Source organism: Psittacula echo, assembly GCF_963264785.1.
Source record: "Psittacula echo genome assembly, chromosome: 7".
Classification (NCBI taxonomy): domain Eukaryota; kingdom Metazoa; phylum Chordata; class Aves; order Psittaciformes; family Psittacidae; genus Psittacula; species Psittacula echo.
In genome coordinates, this window is record NC_137740.1 from 56,111,925 (window position 1) to 56,137,497 (window position 25,573).

Genomic DNA, 25,573 nt, shown 5'->3' on the forward strand with positions numbered 1-25,573 from the left:
TGTACCTTTTTAGTTTAAGAACAAAAAATTCTGCCAATCTGGAGAAAGTCATGACTTTTACCAACAAACATGAAATAAAGAGTTTTTAAAAGACCCTAAGCTATATAACTCTGATCAGATGAACAGAGAAAACTTGCAAGTCCATGTGACAAGAAAAGATAACCAGTCACTCCTCTCATAACTGGTTTTTGCTTGTTTGTTTTAAAAGTCATCACCATAAGGGATTTAATGGCAGAAAACTCAACTTGATGTTACCAGGATAACAGGAACAAGATGAAAATTGTTTGAGATCCATTGTATGAGCCAAAGAAACACACGTCCCACATACTCAAATTTATCCTGTGCAGAATTCTGTACACAACCTATCCTTCTTCAGCATCCACGGTATTATTATTAACTTATTACATCCTCTACTTTTAGGTAAAACAATACTTAATACATTCAAGACAGTTTCTGGAAGCAAGTGCTCTTCTCTGAGACCTCAAACGCTTAAAATCTGACCTCACTCTACACACTATTACAGGGAAAGTCAGCTCAAGCATCTACCTTCTGTCACCTTCTGCTTACACAGAACCGCGACCCATTATTCTATGAACACACTGAGACCAAGATAATTTTTTCCTTATTTTTCCCCATATTTAATACAAGATAGGTCCTTGTATGGAGCTCAGGAGATACAGCATGGAAGTCAGAAACTTAAAGAATAAAAACTATGGTCATCCCAATACAGTACATTCACTGCATATAGTACTTTACACCTGTGTGTTTTAAATGGCAAAAGGTAGTTATTTTTAATTTCCAAAAGCCAGGATATCATATTTTTTGCATTTGTATTTAAGAAGAAAAACCCCAGATCCTTTACTCAACGAAAACCTACATGGAAGCCACACTATCAGTCATTAAGAAATACATTCTGGTCAAGCATACAAGAAAAATGTTTGAGCAAATCATTAAATACCATTTTCAGCTATTGGTTTAAATGACATAAGTTTATGCAAAAGGCCAAGTTTGCATTGAGTCGTGGGAGTTAACTGTTTAGAAGTCTAGAAGATGCTGCAACTACCACACTCATGAGTGGAGACAGAAGACAGAGGCACTTGGGAAACGCAAGTTGTTCTTTAAGTCTTTCAGTGATCTTGCTGCCCTCCTCTGAACGTTCTGTGTCATTTTTCAGTCCCAGAACCAGACTAGTACTCAAGAAGCAATACACATAACAATGCAATGCATCTATGGTACACCACAGATTCGTATAACCAGATCTGCTTTTTGTTTTGTTCTGGTTTTTGTTTTGTTCCCTGATAAACACGTAATACTTGCATTGATTTACTGACTATTCAGTTGTCATCTTTACAGAACTGTCAGAACCTCAAGATCTCCTCCAAGCAATAACACTGATCAAATGCCATTACACTGTTTCCAAGTATTCTTTTACACATTTTTTCTGTCCTCTTGTTATGCATGCAAGAGCAGAGGCTTTCCTCTCAGATACCAGCTTTTTTCTATTATACACAGACAACCACCATTAAGGTGAAAGGTCTTTGGGAGTTTCATTCAGATGGTCTCATGCTTAAAGAACATACTCAGCTATATATATAGACTTCTCAACTAATTTTCTGCATTTAAACCAGTAATGAGATAACACATAAACTAAGAAGAGACAGAACATAAACTGTAAGCATGAAGTACTGAAAGCCTTAGAAGGCACAGGGAACAGTCTAAATCTTACTGAGAATACAAGTCCTTTCTGAAGCCATGATTCTTGTTTTGCACTCATCCTCAGATAAAGTATTTCCTTTTGCAGAGTTGTATTTATTCCTTTTCTCAAAGCAGCACATTCTAGAAACTTGCAAAGTCAAGCTAAGGCAGTAAACATTGTCTACATCTGATTATATGCATGCTACAGCAGTACAGCTTACTTCTAATTGTTCATAGCTCAGAAGACAATCCATAATCAAAAGTCCTGAATCAGTTGTACATTATAGAAAGGAACAACATTGAACAAAGTGTTGTTTTAAATTCCCCACAAAGCATTCTGCTGTAATCAGTATTTTAAAGTTGACAGCAGTAGCACTAAGAAAAGTCTTAGCAGAGCAGAAGACACAATAGACATGTCTATTTTAAAATGCACATACTACATTTTGGGAGTTGGAAATGGATGATTCTTAGGACTTTTCCAACCCTAAACATTCTACGATTTTTAAAGCTACATCTACAGATAAAGAACAAGCCCATTTGAGCAAATGGGATCTTACTCTCACCTTTTCAAAATACCAGGTTACCACAAGAAGCTGTATCAAAGATGGCATATTGGTCAAGCAGCAAGAGGGAAACTTGAGAAGCCAGCTTTTGTTTGGCGTGGAAGCCTGTGTACACAGGTCCATCATGCTCTGTCTCCACAGCAGAGAATTTACTGAACTGTGGGGCCTTACCTAAAGATACTCTTGAAAGACTCAAGCTAAAACAGACTAAAGCAAATCACTCCCTGTCACATTTCACAAAATTTAATGGAGAAGAGACTAATATTACAGTTCAAAGTTTTCCTGAAGTAGAATATCAAGTAACATGAACAGAAACAAACTCTGGGCTAACATTTTTTTTTTTCCCCTCAAAATAATGGGGGGTGGGACAAATGCCAGAGTTACAGAACAATTTTCCCAGACTGACACTTTGCAATTGCAAATAGACACCTAAGTTCTACATCTCATGAGTACCAGCAGTAAATCTTCACAGCCTTTTGTCTTTCAAATAGCACCCAAATGTGTCCCTGAGGGAAAAAAAACCCAAACCCAAAACCCAAACTCAAGAGAATTTCATTATTAAAAATTTGAGATGCTATTCTGGTAGCTGGTCAAGTTTCCCACACAGTGATTTATTAACAGAGTAAGTGCAAGTTTAACAGCTGCTTTCACAATGCAAAGTACACTTTCAGTACTTTGAAACCAGGTGGATAATGTGTAGAAGATGAAATTCATTTGAAGTACTCATGACTTTGGTTCTCAATAGCTAGCAGAATTCCTTGACAGCTTTTTGGGTGTTTAGCAGTATACGCTAATGGACCTAAGGAATTTGGGGTGGGGGGAAAGAACACTCCCCTCCCCCCAAGAAAACCAACACCGGCAAAACTCCTACTCACCTTTGTTTGATTTACATGAAGCTGTGAGATCTACTGCCACATTAAAACAAACCTGCGAAATAAAACAAGAACTTACTGTACAAATATCACTGTTTCCTGCTCGTGTTCTAAACTATGAGACAAGACAGACAAAGCACAGAGATAAGAAATTCACAGCTAAACAAGTATTCCATCAGTTTTGTCTCAGGGTAGAAATATCAAAGTTCCAGTGGCCTTCACCTAAATACACATGTAATCTTCAAATAACACAGATGCTGGTACTTTAATTAAAGATCCACCAAGAAATCCTATCAAATACACACAGGCTATTAAACTAAGTGAGCAGGACAGGAGAAAAAGAGTTACAGGCCAGAAAAACTCTGCTGCATTTTCTACTAGTGCCTTCAAAGTCCCTGGATGGGGAATGAAACACATAAAGGAAACAGTTACAAATGTTTTTTAAATCTTTTAAGGAAAAATGATGAACATATCCAAGATTAAGTGCTGGATAATTTTAAGCCTGGGCCTCACTACTTCCTCGCCTTTCCTAGGACAAAACCGTGCTTATTGTTTTAAGGCTGGCTGGGCCATTTTAAAATCATTACTTACTTTGCTTTCATGAAAGATAATTAAGATTAAATGCTCTAATCTCAGTTTTGCTCATGGATCTTTAACAGAACTAACTATAGATGAAGTACTTCACTTCCTAGTTGAAGATAATCAGAGTATGTAACATTTGGAAGAGACCCCAAAAGTCACTGAAACTGCAAAAAAGCAAGAATGGATTTGGGTACAGCATCTCACGGTCTACTTCTAATGAAGACACAACAATCAGCTAGACCTTTACAGGAAAGGTTATTTGTTATCTAAACCAATGTATCTATCACCAAAAGTAACTCTGAAAGAGATACCCATCCTCACATACTGCCTAAGATTCTTTCCCTCAATTTGATCACACACAGCTGTAGTTTCTCGCTACTCATGTGGTGAGGGACGGAAGCGCTAGTTCCCTCCGAACTAGGGCTGAGACATAGAGCATTCACGGAATGCGGGTCTACAACAAATTTATTGCGCAGTTACAATTCCTTATATTTGCCGCCTAAGCACCTCCCCAGAGTCAGCTGGTTCCTGTCCCTCCTAGCAGCTTCCCGTCCATGCACCAATCCCTACACAGCTTTATGACTCCAAGTTCCCCAGTTAACCTGTAACTGTGTCAAAGCCACCTCCCCAAATTACAAAGACAAAGAAAAGACAGACCTTTCAAAGAAGTCTTGCTGGCAATATAAAGCAAGAGAAGACAAGTCTCCAAGCTCTTTTCCCTAGCCCCAGGATCATTTCTTAAGTACCACATAAACCTGTTGCCTTTATGCATTACTGTAATTCAAAATATATGCTCATTTCTCAAGTAAGATGTATTACAGAAAAAAGTCAAAAATTCTTTAGTCAGGTTTCAGAGTAATGTTCATGTGCCTGGAGAAGCAGAAGTGTTATTTGCAAACAGTAACGGAGCCCTGCTGTGTGTTACAGAAGGTAAATGTAAAGCTACAAACATTCACAAAATACCATGCATGTTTGAAGAGCCATAACACCTTTCAAGAAATGGGATCCAAAGTCTTTACAGGCTTTAACATTATCAAACACTAATATCAGCACTAAACCAGTCACCTCAGTAAACCTGTGTGTGCACTTTGGCTGGGCAGAGTCAATCCCAGCCAAACACTTCTCTGACTGCAAGTAAGAACTACATCAACGTCTTCCCCCCTGCAAAATGATCTCACACCACCACTGTAGCAATTCTCACATCTTCTGAGCATTGCAATTAGCTGAACATCAGCAATAACTGTTCTCAACATAGATTTAATGGTCTGTGATTCAAGTGCAGACAGAATCTTTGCATCAAAGGATTTAGCCCAGACAACTGTAGATCAGTGTGGTAATACAGTTACTCACTGTAACAGCTTTTTCATGAAAACACATTAACTTGGAGCAATCTATTACTCTGTTGACATAAGATGGGAAGTCTTACCCTACACTGCCCATCTGGAGGGTATGTACTACTCTTGTACTCACTGAATGTGCTCTTTGGAGAAAACTTAAATGCAAGTACCCTTTGGTTCATAGGGAGCTCACAGACCACTTGGGGGATAAATCTGGGGGTACTCCACAACTGGCACAGAGGGAAAGAGAAGCAAAGAGTGAAGATGGGCCATTGTAATTGGGATATTGCCTGGCTGAAGGAAAGGTGACAGAAGTCTCACCAGGAAGATGATCGACAAGCAAACTGCTGAAGCACCAAAGGGCTGGCCACTGCAGCACTGTGTTACAAACTTCAAAGGGCCTTGCAGAATTAACTCCCCTTTCTGGGATTTCAAACCCACTTGTGTTCAAAGCTCCACCCTATGGGTGACAGGTCATGCCATGGCATGCAAACATCTTAATGAAGTCAATGCAATCCACAGAAAGACACCAGATTTTAGCTCAAACTACTGACAGCATTGAGACTCTCACTGTTTAAAGCAATACAACCTACAGTACCTAACCAACACTTAGCTCTCAAAGGTCTTTCTGCTGCCAGAGAAGATTCCTCTCATGCCAGTCCAATCAACTCTAACACCTACCATTCATTTCAAGGGTGTTGACATTTGGAATAACTGAGCACCTGAAATTCTTTACCATCAGATCCAGGAGGGGTAGTTCTCCAAGACTCCTTAGGGAAAGGTGAAGATTTCAAAATCACAAATGCTTTGGCTCTGATTTTTCTGTCTTAATTCTCATTATCGGAAGAGGAAGTGAGAATGAAAGCCACTCTGCCTCACCAGTAATAAACACAGCATCAAGAGACTCAAAAGCAGGTAGGAAATGTAGTTATAGAGCATTCGCCTTGAGGTCTTGCCACTCAGAAGGGGCCCACAGCAGGTACAAGGACTGCTGTGCAAGGGTGAGGCTTCTGATCACTGATAAGCAGCTGCCTGTTCTGATAAGGGCAGAGAACAGGAAGTCAAAGAAAACTGCAGTGGTGGAAACGGGAAATATCTCAAGTGTACCCTCAGTGGTACTAAAGAAACACAGATGGATTCTCACAGGTGAGAATGCTTAAAGAAGCACAAGAATTTCTCACTCATTGGTAAATGTGAACCAAGACCGGTTCAATGCTATGATCACCTTGCCTAGTGAGAAAGCAAGAAGGCATCATACCAACGATACTTCTTTTCATGCAACACATGAAAAAGGCCAAAGTAGGCACAAGAAGTTCTCCAGTTTACATGCAATTACAGAGTCACATTGGTGAGTACTGCTCAGGGACAGAACAATCCCTCAAGTGTATCTGAGCTACAAAGACACAAAGATATTCTCAAAAAGCATTTGAGGACTCATTTAAAAGGCTGTATACACAGGCTGCAAAATAACTGATACAGATAATCAGAGTTTTTAATCTTTCTGGCTAGCTAGAGAGCAGCTACAAAAGCTTCCATGATGCTGCTTTCCCAAGTAAGCAACAGTTACAGTTGCTACTTACAAATTCAGGTTCATAAATAACAATTAAGAAAAGTACTTTCACATCAGCAAAGATAGCAGATGTTATTCATGATTTGCATCAAGCTCATAACCATTCACAACACAAGGTTATATAAAGACAAACTGAGTTCAAATGTGAGTTACTGCACAAAACTTGCCTAAGTACTCCTCTTGTCATTAGAACTGGATCTTATGTCAACACTAAATTTACTTCTATTCAGTTTGTATTTATGTTATTAGGGCTCTATCACCTACAGTGAAATACCTCCTATAGCATGCCCCTCTATGGGGCAAACATCTGAGAAACACTAGAATGCAAAGGTGTACAATGAGTAAACAAAATCTGAAGTAATCCCGACACAAGTTTTGGTCCATTTATCTACTATTTAGACCTTATTTCCTAACAGATCTCTGCTAACTGACATGTCTACATGTATTTGGGAAAAGACACTTAACCATCTTCAACCACCATGCTCTCCTGGAATGGTTGCAGTCAGGAATGTAATTCATAGAGAAGTATTTTTTGGTGTGGTGGGTCTTTTTTTTTGCTGGTTGGTTGCTTTTGAAGAGACTTGTAATGTAATACAAAACTAGCTTTTGACCCTAGAGATGATTATGCCTGTGGGAGAAAGAAGGAAGAGGAAGAAACAAAAGGTAGAATAAACTATACTGTGCAAACTACTTTTGCTGGTGGTGGCTAAACAGTGCATTTCACCAGCTTAACATAAAAACACAGCAAAAAGCTTGCAACTGTAGGCTTGATTTTCAAGTGCTTTCTAGGACTTACAAACTTTGATTAGTTGGTTGAGATACAGCATTTACATTTATTAGGATATTGCCATCCCAGCATTAAAATATGCTAAATCCAAAATGGGGGGGAGGGAATGGGATGATTTCATTCTAATATCTGATGCAGCTCTGATAAATGTCCATAATCTTACAGAAATCTAACAATTCTAAGAATCAATGCAGGAAAAATCAGCCAGCAGAAAGTAGAGATTACTGTAAGAAAAGGCTATTACAAGAAATCCAGAAGAAGCTCCAGCTAAAATTGTACAGACAACTATGAAGGACAAAATCACTTCAGAAAAGGACTGAAAAAGCAAAAGCTTAGTTGACAATAGTATCCTAAATCAGTTAAAACAGCTGAAAAGCTCTTTAAATACAAGATATACTGACATTTTCTCAACAAGTAGTCAGCAGTGATCTTGTCTGTACAAAATGTAGCTTCCTTCTTTCTGTTTGCAGAAGCTTTGATGCTCTTTGATTTCTATTAAACAGTATAAAAATAACTTCATCTACATTCAGTACCCACAAATATCTAGAACTAACATTCAGTGCAGCTCCATTTAAATCATCACTCAAATGTAAACATGAGGTTTTCTAATACCACAAAATTAACTCCCTTTGAGGATTTGTAGTTCTCTCCATTTATGCTATTCAAACTTCAGCTCAACCAACTGAATTATAAATGCCACAAGGAAATTTACCTAAATTAAATTTGCAAAGGAAAAAATAGAGATAATTCTTCTTACAATAGTTAATGAAAAGCAATCTTTAAGTGCAGGATAACCTATTGAAGCCTGAATTATCCAGAAGTCAAATTAAGCAACAACTTAATACTTCACAATATGAAGAGATAAAATTTAAGTCCTTTTAATGGAGATGCTTCTGACTTCAAAGAATCTGCAGTGAGTGAACAAAAGCAAGCAAGCGACTGCAGGAAAGAAGACAGCCTCCTGCATTTTGAAACTCCTGACAGATTTTGAGAGTTATCTGAAAATCAGTTCAAAGAAGTTACAGCTCCTCCTTCGTGGATTCATCACAGTAAAAGCCACATGCACAGTTCCCAAAGCTGTGGTGGGGCTTTCACATGGAAGCGTTGAAATCTCTTCTTTTTCTGCTTAGAGAAAGTTGTGCTTTCTGACAACACTCCGTATGGGACAGTGAAGTACTTCAAGAAGTGTGACAGTGTCAGGAATGAACACAACTGATCACACCTCAGGCTGTGAAGCTGCTTCACTCCAAACAAGATTACAACTAGAAGAATACAACATTAACAGGAATATCACTACAGGGATAAAAGCAGTCAGAGAGAGTAGCTTGAACGGAAAAAAAAGAACTTGTGTTTTTACCATCAGTTACGTCAAAGAGCAGATTTCATTATTATTTAGAAAATCTGTATTATGCAAATGGAAACAACTGAAAAGGCCATCAGAGGGAAAAATATCCTATGAAGAGTGTGGTTTGGATTAACAAAACATACACTGGCCAAAAAGGTTACTTTTCCTCTCCATCACTAAACAGATAAAGAAGCAAGCATTTAAAGATGTACACAACAGGCCCACAATAAAGATGGAAAGATGTCTGGAGAAAGGCAAGGAGCTGTGTACTTTAAGAATACGTCCTTTAGTAAGCAAATATGTAACTATCAACATACAAATGAAAGCATAATAAAAGCACTGAATTTAAGCATCAGTTTAAAGATGGAGTTCTGCAAACATCTGGAAATTCAAAGCCTTAAGAGAACATACTAAGATGTTGTTTCTGAAGGTTATCTATCAATGCCATTTCTCCCTCAGCTAAGATTAGGTGTAACACTCTAATTATTACTGATATTTAATAAATAACTTTACAGTCCATCAATATCCAACTAAATTGACTGGCATTCTTCACAATGAGAATTACTATAAGCAATAAGCTGCAGAGAAATAATTCACCTTCGTTGTAATTTCTCTACCAGTTTAAGCTATGGATCAACACACCACTTGCATAACAAACACCTGCACATTTTCAGTCACCCTTCAGCCTGTTTTTCTTGACCACACAAACTAGCTCTTCATTGGCTGCATTTACATACCTTAAATAGAACAGCTTCTCTGAAAACAGGAAAGCTTAAAGCACAGAATGACATCATTCCACTCCATTCTAATGGCACTGTACATAACCTTGGCATCATCTTTGACACTGAACACTTCTCCTTTCATTAAGCAGTCAGCAAAACTTCGTCAATACATCACCTGTGCAGGAACTGTCTCTATCCTTCAGCTACAGAATCACTCTCTCCACCAGTCTGAATTACTACATATTCCTTCACCATATCATCACACAAGCTTTACTTACAGCACACCAAAATACACTGGCACACCCTCTTACTTAAGTACCACATGAATGCACTTCAGAATACAGTTACATGAGATCTTGCCCACCTCACAGAAATTGATGAAGGTTCCTTACAAATTCTTAGTCCATGTTTGCACACCCATTTTCTCAGCTGAAACCAAGTAATCCAAAATCCAAACCAGTAAGTTTCTTCACTGAAGTGCTTCTCTAAAGAACCAGCTGCCTTGCATAAAAAAACATGCATTTTTTTTTTGTGTGGTTTTTTGTTTGTTTGTTTGTTTGTTGTTTGGGGTTTTTTTTGTTTTGTTTTTTGGTTTTTTGGGTTTTTTGTGTCTAAATAAAAACCAAATACCACAAAGCAAAACAAAGCTTTTGGAAACATCTGAGGCAGCACCTTCCTTGTGCTCATTAGAAGAAAACAGCCTGTTACATTTCGAGGTTTGTTTTCAAATACCAATCTGTACAGTGGTGTTAAGAATTGTGTGGTGTTATTACACTACAAACCCCACTGAATTTTAATAAAAACATGACGGAGGCAAAGCTAACCATAACAAAAAAATCAAGTTAAGGTTGTGTACAACAAAACAGTGCATCCCCTTTTGTGTACCACCAAGCAGCAATATTCTGTTGTTCAAATTACTGTCTTTACATACTATGCGTTGTTCTAGAACTTGAAACTTGCATTTTATGTATGGGGTACAGATGCCTGTAAATGAGGCAGGATTTTACTGACATCAGTCAGAAGACTGTTTTGTACAAGATACTGAAGGAAACTGTGGAATGAGATTGTGCCATAAAACTACTACATAGGTACAATTAAAGTAAATAAAACATATGTGCTATTTGAGATACACCATGTTCTAAGTATAGATACTTGCATTCCAAGTCATATGCAAGCATGTATTTTAGACGCATACTTTTAAGTAAACGCCTTCTTAATTTTGACCACTGAATAAGCCTTTGTAAGTCTCCTGAATAGAAAACAGTTTATCAGCTTCATCTCTGCTGAATGAATCCTGTGCCTTTTCATTTGGGAAGTGTGACAGAGAACTTCACCAACCTTCCTCTCAGAAAACTATAGAAAAATGGGATCTGCTATAGATATACAGGAAACAGCACACAGATGGGACCTTGATGAAGCGCAGACGGTTTATTGTCAGTCGATACCTGCTATCAAATCTGCCACCTGTGGAATCCTGACACACAGAGAAACATATCAGCTGATCTTCACACATTCACTGCACTTCACTTTTCCCTTTCCTGATGTACTGCATTATACACCTTTGAAATTCTTCAATGTAACTACACTCTTCTCTATTAATAAAACCAAAAAACAACTGCAAAGAGCTTACTCTGCAATATATACACTTGCATCCTTATGAAGGAAAACACAACGCGGATCCCTGAGTAGATTCCTCTCTAAAATCTAATCTTTATTTATAAATCTTCAACCAGGAATTAGGTCAGCCATATTTTTCTTATTTTGAACCCAAAGGATAAAAATATCTTAAACAAAAGCATTGCTGCATAAAAAATACCCACAAATATTACAGACTTCATTTCTTTACACCAGAATAATGTTCCCAGATACCACATCTTTTGTGAAATAGTATCAGGTTGTTTGTTTTTACAAATTATTATGAGAAGTGACCAATACTCTGTACTGCTTGGTATTTTGGGGTTTGGGTTTTTCACACACACACATCCCCCCCCCAAGTTGTTTTATAAGGACATTATGTTTAGTAAAACCATTAAGCTGGTTTTTTGGGGTAGAAAAAGCAGTAATAAGGTTTGAAAAAATATTTACTAGAAATTAGTTTTTCCGATAAACAGATTCTAAACCAAGAAGCCTGATGATATCCATTAATATCTAAATGGATTTAAATCTCTGCTCCCATTAAGGACACTTTTACCTAAAAGCAGTATCTCATACAATTTTTCTAAGAGTAGTTAAAGCAGCACATTAATAGTCAAGCCATGTTGTTACTGTAGCAACAATGATTTCTGGTAGCCATTTTCTCTTCAGCTTTAACACTGTTTCAAAGCCAACAGTCCTTACTGCAATCTGCGTTTAAACCCAAAGGCGGCAAACTGCTCAGCAGTTTTCTCTCTGCCTGCATACTTCAGATACCTCCCTCAAGTCTCTCTTCAGCCTAATGTACTTACCTAACACTCTTCCCTGATGCTGGACTCCCCACAGTCTCAGTTTACAATGAAAATGGAACAGTATGGCAGTCCATTTAAAAATAAACAACCTATCTATATGTTTTGGAGACTAAACAGTCTGCAGGACACTTGGAAGAGCAGAACAGTGATGCAATTCATGATGTTAAACTGCAAGCTCTAAGAATGCAGCTCAAGACAAGATCACCAGGTAACAGGGCTTTACAGCCTTGGTCATCACACTGCCAGCAGTCACAGAGAGCCCCTTCTCAGATCACAGATTAGAAAATCAAAGCAAGTGCTGTAGCTGAAAGCAGTATCTTGGTGGACTGACGTATCTCTGATTTTTCTATATCTAGAAAACCAGTTTAAGACAAAACTAACATACACATTCATTTCTAACCCCTCCTCTACATTTCTGCAGTCTTAAAATCACAACACCTGAAACACTTTCCAGGCTTGCTTAATAATGCAATGCAGTTCTGAAAAACAGGTTAAACCTAAAGTTCTAAGGCTCAAAATCAGTGATAAACTACACTATTTTCACTTCTTTCTTAAAAAGATATAAAATCTCTCTATCTTGTATCATGACAGTCTGAAAGAAAGCAATGTGGTGGCACGGCACTAACAAGAAAGTGAAGTACATAAACATTCATAACAGCAATGGGAGGAAGTAGTGAGCTGGTATTACTAGCACCCTACAGAACAGGATCCCAAGTCCAAATTCAGCTCCTCACAAGCTTGTTCCAGTTGAACAGGTAAGCTATGCTGGGATCACGAGCTCTAATGCCCGCTGTTGTCTGTCTAGACAGTGCTTTTGAGTCTTCCTGTAGACCGTGGCAGGAAAGGGATTCTCCCTGTTCAAAGCCCCAGAGGAAGTGTATTTTCTATACATGTGAAAATGTAAACTCTAACATAAATTTCCTAGAGCTTTCATGCACACTTATACTTCCATAAGTATTTGCAAACCTCTGCTTATAAACTAGTAATAAATATGTCATATGTAAGGGCTTAAGCTTAAAATTAAGATAGGTTTATATGCTGAACTGTGAATCGGTGTGGCTGAGATGATATTCTGATATCTCTGTGACAGTAACCTTCAGCAGAGGCCAGAACAGACACTCTGGAGTATTAGCATCTGTAAACAGCACTGCTAACTCCCAAAGAGCCTGCTTGCTCACCAGAGGACTAAGCTATCATTACAAGGAATGTTCTAGGATGACAAAATAACCATATAAAATAATCACCTAAAAATACAAATTCTACTGGTATTCTCACTGCAATAGTTTTGTTCAAATATACATACATTTTACACAATAAGATTCAACTCCTGTTTACCAGATTTAAAGTGAAGCTACAAAATACTCAGCTTTCTAATTGGGTTCATATACATGCTATTATTTATCCATGAAAGATCACTCTGGGGAGTCACATATACATAACTAGTACTGATGACAGAGGACTGGTTTTGGTGAAGGAGTAAAGTTTGAATATGCTCTCTATTGACAGCTATTGAAAATGGGTTTTTTAAGTAAGTAAAAATCCATTCCTCACTAAGCTACTCAGTGTTCACTCTTGGTCTGGTGGCACTTTAAGCTTCCAACATTGTCTATCCTCTACTTAAGTAGGAAAAAACTATTTCCTACTTTAGATAAGCTGTAGCAATGCAACATAATTAAACCAATTGTGGTTTATTATTACATCTTTATGCTAGATAGCTGCATTAGTGTGTCTGTGTCATCCCCCCCCTTTTTTTTAATAGGAACAACCCATGTCTTACAACCCAGGTCATACTACCTGGTATGCAAACCAAACTGGGGCAGATGCCTCCACACACCTCTCTGAAATGTAGTCTGAGACCAATAGTTACCACATTGAACACTACATTGAACCACCATGACAACCAGAGATCAGCTCTGACACAACACCTATGTCTTATTAGCAAGCTCCTATTCATGGTCCTTGTGTCCAGTCTTATTACTAACACATTTAATTAAGTTCCATATAGGGCTGTTTCCTATAACACCATTTCCAAGTGTTTTGTACAGTTACTAAGCCTTTGCTCAAAACTATTCCATGAAAAGCATTTTACTATGAAGCAGATGTTCTCAAGGTCTACCCCAAGGTCTCTCTACCCAGGTTACCTCTGTTCACCTGGATACAGGCAGCAAAGTATCTTGGTTTTTACTACCTTGTCACACCTGCAAATACATAACTACTGGCCTACTTTTCACTAGCCAGCTGTAGTGACACACAACCAATAAACTGAGGCAGGGCATACAGCTTCTAACAGATACATTTAAGGGTCACAACATAACTTCCACACAACAAAACAAGAAAAATCCATTACATCAGATGTGTTTGGCCACTTCATCACCACCGTTTTGGTCATGTAATGTAACACTGCTATTCATAGGAAATCCTGACCTCATGCTAAAAATGCTGATGTCTTCATCATATGATGCATGACAGCAGTGAATACCACTGCTCTGGCTACAGGAAAGCATCCTTCTGGTACACCCCCAAAGAAGCTGTTAAAAGATTTTTAGGAATGACAACAGCAACAACCATGTTGGCTATCCTCACTGGTACACATCCAGCTAACTGGCTGTCCTGAGGCATCTCATTTGGTTGAGGATTAAAAATAACATATACACATGATTTGTCAATTTTCCTGACCAAAACTGACTTCCCAATCAAACTTTCAAAAGTATTTCAAGATACAAGACATATAGTCTAAGCCTGTTTCATATGCTTTACACTGGATTACAGGGGTACTACAAAAGAACCAGATCTGCATGGGCTGAAGTTGCATAAAATCAAGAGTATAAAATTAAGACACACACAGCTGGCACAAGCCATTCACATTATTACTCCATTTCAGAATACAGATACAAATGACAGGGTTTTTTAACTGAGGCAAAGAAACCTGTATGTTTCTCTGCCTCCCTTGCACCCTAAAAAGCACATAAACCTGAGACACAAATATTTTCTTCTAGCAAGTAAACAGCTTTTGTTACTTGCACTAATAACAAAGCTTCTTAAAACAAATGGAAGCAAGACACCCACAGTTTCAATGACCCCCAAAACACCTCCTGCAAAGACTTCATAAGCTCACATAGATGTTGACTATGTGCCAAAACCTGAAGTCATCCACATCAACAGAGGTTCTGTGACTACTTTTAGGCCCATGAAGAGTTGACTATTTGCCTGCCGACTGGCCCTCAAGCTACTATCTTAAACCAGTATTGGTGATTTTGTAAACATACAAGTTAAGATTTTCAAGGTTAGTATTTTGTGTTTGTTTTCAGCTGAAACACCAAAGAACCTCTGATCAATATTAAATGCTTAGACAGTATCTATGAATGTGAAGTCTTGTGGTTTAAATGGCTTAAAGGAGAGAGGACCTTTTCCTTAAGTTCATGGACAACACATAGAAGCACACTTAATTAGGGCAATTCTGATAGGAATGCTCAGAACTTATCCAGTTCCTACTTCATGAACTTTAAACAGCTTCAGAGAAAATAAAAGCCAGGAATTACACTCCAGAACTCTGTTAAAAGTGCAGAAATACATAAAATATTGCTACAAATTTAAGAAATAACATGTGTTTAGCCCCAGATTCACAGAAGAATTCAGAGAACAAATAAAAGGGAAAACAAAATAAATTACAGCACAGGTCAACTTCTCCCCAACTAGGCTTCAGAATATCCTAACCAAAGGTATTCCTCGACTATATTTAAGCCTAACAGAAAATTGCTGGGAATTTACAGTATCTAGACGAAAACCGTGTGATATTTGTGTCTTTAATTTTTTATGAGGTATAGGCAGTCATAAAACTCTTAGATTTGTACTGAAGGTAAGACTCAAGAGAAGGGGAGAGGCATTTCATAGTAGGGTGTTCTGTTGTTTTCTGGTTTGGTGTTTGGTTTTTTACCTTAATAGTGTTGCCCTATTAAAAAGCAAAGTGTGAATTCTGAATAGAAAAGTACTGGTAACAAAAGGTAACACTTTATGTTTGTGCTCTTTCAAATAAGCTGTTGATTAACATCACACAGCTTCGGTTTTTATTTCTGAATGCTAAAATCTCCCTTAAGGTCAGGAAGAAATGCTAACGAAGATACAGTGACAGAAAACAGGAAGAAAAAAGACATCATCAGAAATGTAAAAAACAATGCTCTTTCTCCTGCTGAAAATGGCATTCCAGAAGATGACTTAAAAAGAATGAAAGGAAAGTTAAGGTAAAACTGTTGGCCAGAATGAAAGTGAAGTCATAGAGAGACTACTGTGTACAAAATCACCCTAGATCCTAGTATTAATATTACTAAATTGGAAGAAGACTGTTTTAAGATCATCATTGAAACCATGACACAAGGGATCACTGATTAATCCTCCCTCCTTTATTTTTACATCCTTTGAAAAACAGAATGCATTAGCATGCTTCAGGACCAGCTTACTAAATAGACCTAAAGCCAAGTTACTTGAACCATATTAAGCAGAACTTCATTTAAATCAGCACTCAACATCCTAAACATCAAAACGATCACCCTGCAGAAGTCAAACAAATCCACTTTTCTCTAAATGGTTTAACAGACAAAAACCAGCCAACTCACCTTTAATGCTCCAAATGACATGAAGAAATGTTCTGTTGGGATATGGGAGTACTTTTCATGCAAAAGTATAACCCTCTGTAATTCCCTAATGGACACTGCTGGACTACCAAAGAGCCTGTAGAACATGGATGTCATCACAATTTTAGTAAATGTCAATGTTACCCTCAGTATAGCCTTAATTTAGAACTTAGTACCTTGTTCCCTAACACAATACTCTTACATTGGAAAACAATAAAGAAGATTTAGTTTGTTTCTACGTAACCAGTTCTAGTGTCCTCAACATAAGGACATGGAGCCATTGGAGCAAGTCCAGAGGAGGCCACGAGGATGATCAGGGGCTGGAGCACCTCCCATATGAAAACAGGATGAGAAAGTTGGGGCTGTTCAGCCTGGAGAAGAGAAGCTGCATGGAGAGCTCATAGCAGCTTCCAGTCTCTGAAGGAGGCTACAAGGATGCCGGAGAGGGACTCTTCATCAGGGACTGCAGCTATAGGGCAAGGGGTGATGGGTTTAAACTTAAAACAGGGGAAGTTCAAGTTAGATATAAGGAGGAAGTTCTTTACTGTGAGGGTGGTGAGGCATTGGAATAGGCTGCCCAAGGATGTTGGAAACGCCCCATTCCTGGAAGTGTTCCAGGCCAGGCTGGACAGAGCCTTGGGCAATGTGGTCTAGTGTGAGGCATCCCTGCCCATGGCAGGGGGTTGGAGCTGGATGATCTTAAGGTCCTTTCCAACCCAAACCATTCTATGATTATATCATTCTATGAAATGCTTATAAAGATCTGTCTGGATAGATGGGAAAGGAACACACATAAACTGTGCACACACTCACAAAACTCCTGAAATTATTAAAAAAACCCCCTCTCCCACTATAATACTGCAATATTTTATTTTTGACATAAATCCTTGCTCGTCTACCCCTTGCACATCATCTTCTCTGGCAACCTCTACTAGAACTTCACTGGATTCAAAACTGGAAGGCAAATTCCCAAGTTCTTTTTAGCATCTAGAAAACATTTCTAAGAATGAATTATCACAGTACCTGTATGGCATTTTTAGAAAAAGTCTGACACTGCGGTTGCATAGGAACCTGAACGGTTTCTCCCAAGTCTCATTTCTATTTTGGTTCTCTCCCTTGTGCAGAAATAAGTAACGCCTGCTAATGCACATTACTGATGGTAAAACTGTGACAAGCAACAGCAGCCTTACAGTCACAGTAAAAGTACACTTAGGAAACAGGTTTTTTCCTGGACAAACTGTTTCTCTTCCTCTCCAAGCCTCATACAGGCCAGGAAAGAAGCTCTCTTATGTACCACCACTTTCACCCACAGGTAATAGCAATGACAACCACAGTGAACTTAGCCAGAAAGTCTCACCAGGAACATGGCACTGAATGCTAGTGATGTATCCACCTACCTTCAGAACACTAACAACAGAAAGGTCTGTGAGAATCCATGCTAAAGTAGCTCATCAGCAAGCCTACCACTTCTCAGCACAACACGTGTCACTATTGACCAATACATTCAACTCTTTCTAAGGACACAGAAAAAGACCATCACTATCCCAAAGCACCAAAGACAACAAGTCAGGCAAAACAAACCTTCAGAGGTTTTCCCAAAGGAAGGATGCAGAAAGAATACACAATAATATCTACAGTCTTCTTTGGTTTATGTAGCACACAAGCAACATTTCCACCTAAGCTCCATCAGCATTTCAGTTCAGTCTGCATACCAGACATGCGAGTTCTCTCATTTTTTCCACTGCAGCTTATCTAGGCTAATTCACCATCATGTGTCTCCTCCAACTTATCTTCCCCCTTCTTCCCTGGAAGAAAACTGCCAAAATATATCTTTTCCATTTATAAGTACCCTAATAGGGAGCACTAAGCACTATTATATTCGCAACTGCCCAGAAGACAAAAACTGCTTTAAAAATCACTTCAGAGTTCTAACATTCATTATAATTTGCATACAATGCAGTTATTTTCATTAGATGCCACAGGTTCTAGGTTTCAAGTGTTTCTCGAAAACAGATTTGGTGATTTCACTTATGTCAATACATATATATATATTAAAGAAGGAAAAAGGAAGCAAAAGAGGACAGAGTACCCACTTTACTCTATGAGAGAGCTGGGAAAAGTCAGCTGCAGAACTGTCACTTCCCACTCCCTGTGACAGCACGTACAATCAAGACTTTCTCACAGAACACACACTCAAAACAACTATGGTATTAAACCAACAAAAAGGAGCACTTCTGTGTGAAGAAACAGATTTATTTATATTGAAATTTTGCAGGCAAAGGCTGTCCTCTTGAAAATATCATTTCTAATACTAAACCAACTAAAAGTAACAACAAAAACTTTCCCTTTCTCCTTCCTCCCCACCAATTATCACAAGGGAACACAGAATCTAGTGTCTCTGGTGAAGGCTTCTAAGAACATCTGTAAGAATACAGTTTCTTTGCAAACTAAATCATCATAAACACAATAAACACTTCAATAACTACAACCACTGTTTTGCTGGAGCCTAATTTTAAGATACAAATTCTATGAAGTTCCTGACTCTTCTGAACAAAAAAGAGAAATATGGAAAATGAAGTTAATATTAAGAGATAGTTTTTGAAACTCTACAGCCACAAAACTGTTGTACATCCAACAAGTATTACAAACATTAAGGGCTTTCTCAAAAAGTAGGTATGAAGAATTACATCACACAGTGTTCCTAGGAGAGCTGAGCAGCATCAGAAGCAAACAGGAGAACTATTCAGAAGACAGCCATTCAAGACAACAAAACCTGAAATATAATAATAATAATAAACCTACCAACCAGAATACTCAATGAAATGCAGCAAAACAAACCAAATCCAAACCATAACCACCACACATCACCCCCTGGCTGCAGCCAGATAAGAAACAGGTATCTACCACTTCCTACCAGCAGCAGCAAGGAGCAGCTTCAGTGCTACCACGCTTTAGAGGCAGATGTAAGTAACAGTTTTCCAACGGTAGTCCCCTGACCTGCTGTTATTTGCCTTTTCCGGAAGCAAATCTTGGGTGGAAAACCCATCCCTGTCCCCGTCAGAGAATCACACTGGGAAAGTCCATGGGATAAAACACAACTCATGCTATCAGCGCACCAAATTACTGTCCTGTGAACAGGCATGCAGGAGGGATTCATCACTACTTTTCAGTATTAGAATGACTGCATTTGTTAAGAAATTCCTCATTTTTTTCCACTCAAACTAAAAAAGGATGCATCAGGTAAAAGCCTGTAAATAAGGTTAATTATACAAGACATATACCTTACACCTTATTTTTCTTATGTTCCATTGCTTGGCTGTGTAAAGTATATTTACAAAGAATGTTAACAGTTGGCCCAAGAAAATTACAATGATCTCACTCCTTGTCTTCAGGTGCAATTGGGCAAATCACTAAGGCACCTGCAGTTCTCTCCATCCTGTTTCCCAGGACGTATCCTTTCCCCTGCTCCTGCTGCTTTGTGGAGACTGTAACATTATCAAGTACTCATTTAAGGCAAGCAAACCCTATAATCATTCAAATATTCACAAAATAATGTCCCTTTACCTATATAAAACTTCTGATTGCAAATATCTCAGACTGCAACTTCTACCTTTTTTATTTCCACTCAGAAAAGAGTAAGACTGTACTCTAAACAGTATGGCAAGTATCTAACTTGCAATGATCAGCATAATGAAAAAAGTTACCACACACTAACAGTAGGCCTGAAATATTCCAAGGCCCAGCAATCTGACCTTTATTCTGATTTGAGCATGAACTTTGCATCCTCTGGATTAAGTCTGAAGAAATAATGAATTACTAAATATTCCATCATCCTTCAACCAGTCGCTCATATGTAAGATTAAGCACTCAGTATCAATTAATAAATGTCAACTAAAGATTAACCATTTCCAGTAGCTGGATTTAGTCACATCTGAAACCAGCAGTTCCCACGCCAGAAGTATACTGGACTGATGAATTGTCTGTATTACCAAGCTCACTTAGAAATACTGAGTTAAGATTTAGTGCAATGAAAACCAAAAAATGCATACTCACTGTTAAGACACTTTCTCCCTCTTCAACCTCACTGGCAACACACAAGGATGTTCCTGCAATGCTTTGTCAATGTGACAGCTCCTGAGTAGAGTTGAACGACGACAGAAATGAAGCACAACCCACTTCTGTTTTAGTTCTTTACATTTAAAAAAGCTTGTTCTCCTTCAATGAGGTGACTCCAATTACGAGAAAATCCCAAGAAAACTCACGCAGCCTTTGTACCAAGACACAATACTCATTACCCAACACTGCATCCAAGATAGGTAACATAACTGAACCCGTGACTATCATGTCCTTTCCTATAGTCAGGAAAAAACACACCTCAGAAGTTTATGCAAACTCATGACATGGTCTTTCCTGACAGGCAGCTGTGATTTGAGCATCAATCAGACTACAGCTCACAGTATGACTGTACTATAGAGATGCATTGTGCTAGTGTCCATCTTTACATCACCAGGGAAGCCTGAGCGACCACTGCACACCCCTGCCTATCAAAGAGAAGCTTTTCTACAGTTCTGTGGACAATGTGGGCAGGATTTTTACACCATCACTGCTTGTGTGAACACTTCTCATTAACACCACCAGTTTTGATTTAGGGGACACAGTGTATACAGGCATGAAAGTGTATGGGATTTTTTTGTTTGTTTGGGTTTTAATTAAGCATGAAAAGGATATTGTTTCCTGATACTACCAACTACATGAAATCCTTTAACCTAGACAGTATCTTTATGTATGTCATCCAGAATGACCAACATTCACAGTTTCCTCGGGTAGCTTATGCTTTTTTTCCAGTAGCTATATGAAGTTTGCATCTACACAGGGGGGAAAAAAAAGAAGCACCAAGGAAAAATGTTAACTATCAAAAATCAGCTTATATTTAGAGTGCTCAAGAAGATAAACCAACATATTTTTAGAGAAGACAGACTTGTTTTGGTTTATTTCACCAGGGATTTCGTTACACTCTCAAGCTGGGTGGACCCTATTTTCATCTGATGGAATTGAGCTTTGGAGGCTATGCCAACTGAAATCAGTCTCAAAGTCAACTGAAGTGAGTGCAAAATTGTTCAGATATAACCTAATTTTATTAAATTATTTTCCTCCCCATCTCTGAATACATAGTGCAGTACACTCACAACCCAGAGCACACAGGGAACTAATTCAATCGGCCTTAAAATAACTGTAACATTAGTGAAGTGCATTTGGTATTACAATAATAAAGGGAATAAAACAATTATCTTAAGGCCATCCTCTAAAAGCTGCATCACTGGAACTTTGTTGATGAAAAAAGCTGGTTTTAAACGTAAAAACTTGTGGAAAGTGAGTTATTGCCTAGCCAGACACACACAGCCAGTCAGTAACTGTTCAGAGACCTTTAATTCAAACCAACTTCAGGTGAAACTTCACAGCAAGTGACACTAGTCTGTGTTTCTTCCAGTCTGGAGTTCTCAGATCTTTTGCAGATTGGTACAAAGCCTGAAAGTGTTTGAAATCAGTAACAGTGTGTGAGCACGTGTGTGTTTTATTACCATGGAGAATTTTATTCCCTTTTGCAGTGCTGTTTTCTCCAGAAGTGACTTCAAAAGGTGTGAATAACAAAACCCCACTATATGTGCTAGTAGGTTCTGCTAATACCTGCAAGTATAAGCACCAACTAACTATTCCACAAGACATCCCACTGACAACTCTTGAATTCAGTGTCCATAGTGAATTTCAGCCTGCACTGTTATTTTAAAGTGGAAGGCATTGCCCCTATTGTTTAACATCCTGTTTATCCAACTGCTGATACTCCCATTTCAATCAATTGCTGCCGTAGTAAATAACCTCACAAGGATGCTCCCACTGATCTGTGCCTTTTCCTCCCACCAGCGAGGTCACCTGTTGAGATTTCAAGACAGCAGTATTCTCTTTTAGCATTCACTCAGGAACTTTCATACACGTTTTGTAAGGCACATTCCTTCTAGTGCTGTTCAGTATGAAATAGATTCTGGACTTCACGGAACTTTGGGAGGGGGAAAAAAAAAGAAAAGGGTCAGAGTAGTACACCTTAGCTCTGATTTTGATACAACAATACTGGCCAAAGATATCGTTTTAATTATATATACACAAGATACCATACAGATTAGAGAAAACAAGTATACCTATAAAAAGCAAAGTTTCTTTGGTGATATGAACAACTTTTTACTCCATAGAACTCCTGTTCCTTGGGTACATTTTATTATTAAAAATAAATCTACTTGAATAAATGCCTGATAGCAGAAGAAACTGTTTTAAGACAATACATTGGAGACTATTAATTTCAAATCTTGCTGCAATTCTTGTATAACTCTGCACCACATCCCCTGCAGTTACACTGGACAGGTCTGCAGCATCAGCTCTGACTGTAAGTCAGTGTAATAGGATTGTCACACTGCGCTGCTCCTCCATGCACTCTACTTAAACTCTTCTCAAATAAGAAAACTGCTGCATTTTCTCTGCATATAAGTGACCCACTAAAAACTTTCCAGATCTATTCTACATTGTCTAATCAGTCCATTTATTCTGCCCTCAAATCACCTGCCTTGTACCAGTCAGGTAATGAAGAATTCTATGCAGAAGAATCACATTCAGTTACCAGAACTCAGAAGCAATTCACACTCAACTGTGAGGAATCTTCTCTTTAAAGATCTGTTTTATAATGGAAATGAAAAATTATTTTGCCACTTATAAAAAAACCCCCACAATATATTGCTGAAATTTCTCAGTAGAAGGTACAATTCCAGAGATGCTTATCAGCCTCTTAAGTGTCTTTGTCCCATGTGTTAATTCATTAGTTTATACAATGTGAAATGGCTTCTTACTCTAAAATCTGGTGCACATTCATTCCCCATATGTGTCTGAAATCTAAGTTCCATGACACAATCTTCATAATTAAATTATGTGCTAGAAAGGGAGGGAGGGGAGGCAGGAATCAGAATATCACTGCCAGTGAGATTTTGCTTAAAGGGACAGAGTTGTGTACACTGAGAGAAACCTATTTTGATATAACATGCTCGGTTTTCATTACAACCTTGTCAGTTTACAGCCCACACTACCGCAACACAAGTATTTCCAGCAGACTAAAGGTTACATATAAGCTGTAAAAAGAAAGAAAGAACTTTATAGATTTCAGATAAATGACACTGGCCAAAACGATGCTCATCACTGCAACCTGGTGTAATACAAACTTTGTCAGAAAACCTGCCAGACCCTGAAGCAGATGGGAGCCCGAACAAACGGCTTCGATACCTGAACAGTTAACTTTTCCTTCGCTGTTGTAAGGCACCTTGGCATCGGGAGCCCCGCGCCCCACAGACAGCAGCACTGCCACGGTACGCAGGGCACACCGGACAGCCCTACAGCGGGAGAGGAACTTGCCAGCCGTTTTTAACAACACCGTGCACTTCAGAGCCGCCCTGTTTCATGCCAAGAAGGAAGGGAACGAAGGGGGAGGGAGGACACAGCACGATTCCCTTGCCCCAGAACAGCAGCAGGCAGCTTTTCCCGAGGTGACCGTGAGCCCGGGTTGGCACTGTGTGTGACGACCCACTCAAGCGAGGCGAACGGCAGTGAAGCGGATAGCAGCAGAGCGTAGGTCCGCCCAGCAGCACCCGCCGTGCCGCCCTGACACACCGGGACAGGCGACGGGAGGGGACCGACGCCTCCCGGAGACCCCCAGGGTGACCCCGGCCATCACCCTGAGGCGACAGCATTCTCCTGCCGCAGCTGCAACACGCGGGGCATTACCTGGGTCCCCGCGGCCCGCGCTGCTGGCGGCCCGGCCCCGGGGGCTCTCTCCGCGCCCTAGGCCCCTCCGCGGCGGCACCGGGCTACCCAACTCCTCCGCGCTTGGCAATGGCGGCGGCCCCGCTTCCCCCTCCCAGCTCCGCGCTCACTGGCTGCGCCGCTTCATGTGACCGAACAAAACCCTCCTTGGCACGGCCCTTTGTGTCCTGCACGGACGGGGCACCGGGAAGGCCGCTCGCCGGCTCGGGGAGGGGGCGACGGACGACGGCGGGTACGGAGGGAGTCGATGTGGAGTGCCGGGGCGGGGATGGCAAGGGCGGCGGGAAGCGCCTAGCGCTCTCTCTCTCTCACCCACCCTACCCTCGGCCGCGCCGCCACATCCCGGCCACTTACCGCGGCGCGGGCGGCTGCGGCCGAGCGGCGGTGCCGCAGCGGGTCGGTAGGCAGCCGCCATGTTCCCCGGTGCGGCAGGATGGAGGCCTTGAGCCGCCCTCCCCGACTACCGCCGCTAGGGCGGCCCAGGCCCGCCCCGCCCGCAGACAGCCCGCGCTGCCGCTGCGCTCCACGGTGCCGCCCGCGCCCCCCGTCCTTCCTCCTCTCCCCCCCCCCCACTCCCGGCGTCCGGCGGGGGGAGGAGGGGAGGGGTGTAAAAAGAATAGAAACAGCATAACGGGAAACTCACGGGGCTCGCGGGTGTGCGTCACGCCGGGGTTACGTCGTGCGCGCGGCGGCGTGACGTCACCGCGCACGCTGCCCGGCCCACACCGCTAACACACACACACACACACACACACACACACACACACAGAGAATCCCGCACGCACACGCGTCCCGGGGAAGGGGAGGGTGCGTAGCACGCATGCGTGAGTTCTTCCCGCGCCGGTAGCGGGTGGCCGTTCACCGCTGCGCGCCTGCGCCTACAGCGCGGCCCGCGGCGGATCGGAACCGGCGATGCGCCGAGGGGAGAGGGAAGTGCCGCCCGCTGCGGCCTGCCCTGCCCTCCTGTCTCCACCCCTGCGCGGTAGGGAGCTGGCTGCCAAAGCGTCCCTCGGCAGTACCTTTCCCACACAGTGCAGAACTAGGTCAAGTGCCGCGGGAGCTGTGCAGAGGCCGCGGAGAGAGGCGGGCTGCCCGGAGAGCCGTGCGGGAGGGGAACAGGGAACCGGAGAGCGGAGAGGAAGCGAGCTGGGTACTCGGTCCGCTCGGGGGGGGG

At 40.5% G+C, this 25,573-nt stretch overlaps 1 protein-coding gene across 11 annotated transcripts in view; it reads right to left on the reverse strand.

Annotated features, from left to right (window-relative positions):
• Positions 1-25,080, reverse strand: part of ZNF644 (zinc finger protein 644) — a 51,921-nt gene extending 26,841 nt beyond the window's left edge. For 6 of the 11 annotated variants that reach the window (XR_013957451.1, XM_080623827.1, XM_080623826.1 and 3 more), the window contains exon 1: positions 25,043-25,062. The gene's annotated coding sequence lies outside the window, so the exon portion shown is untranslated. Of the gene's footprint in view, positions 1-3,133; positions 3,186-24,360; positions 24,483-25,042 lie in introns of those variants that run through there. The other 5 variants (XM_080623823.1, XM_080623821.1, XM_080623822.1 and 2 more) reach the window with 3 other exon arrangements.
• Positions 25,081-25,573: the final 493 nt, after the last annotated feature.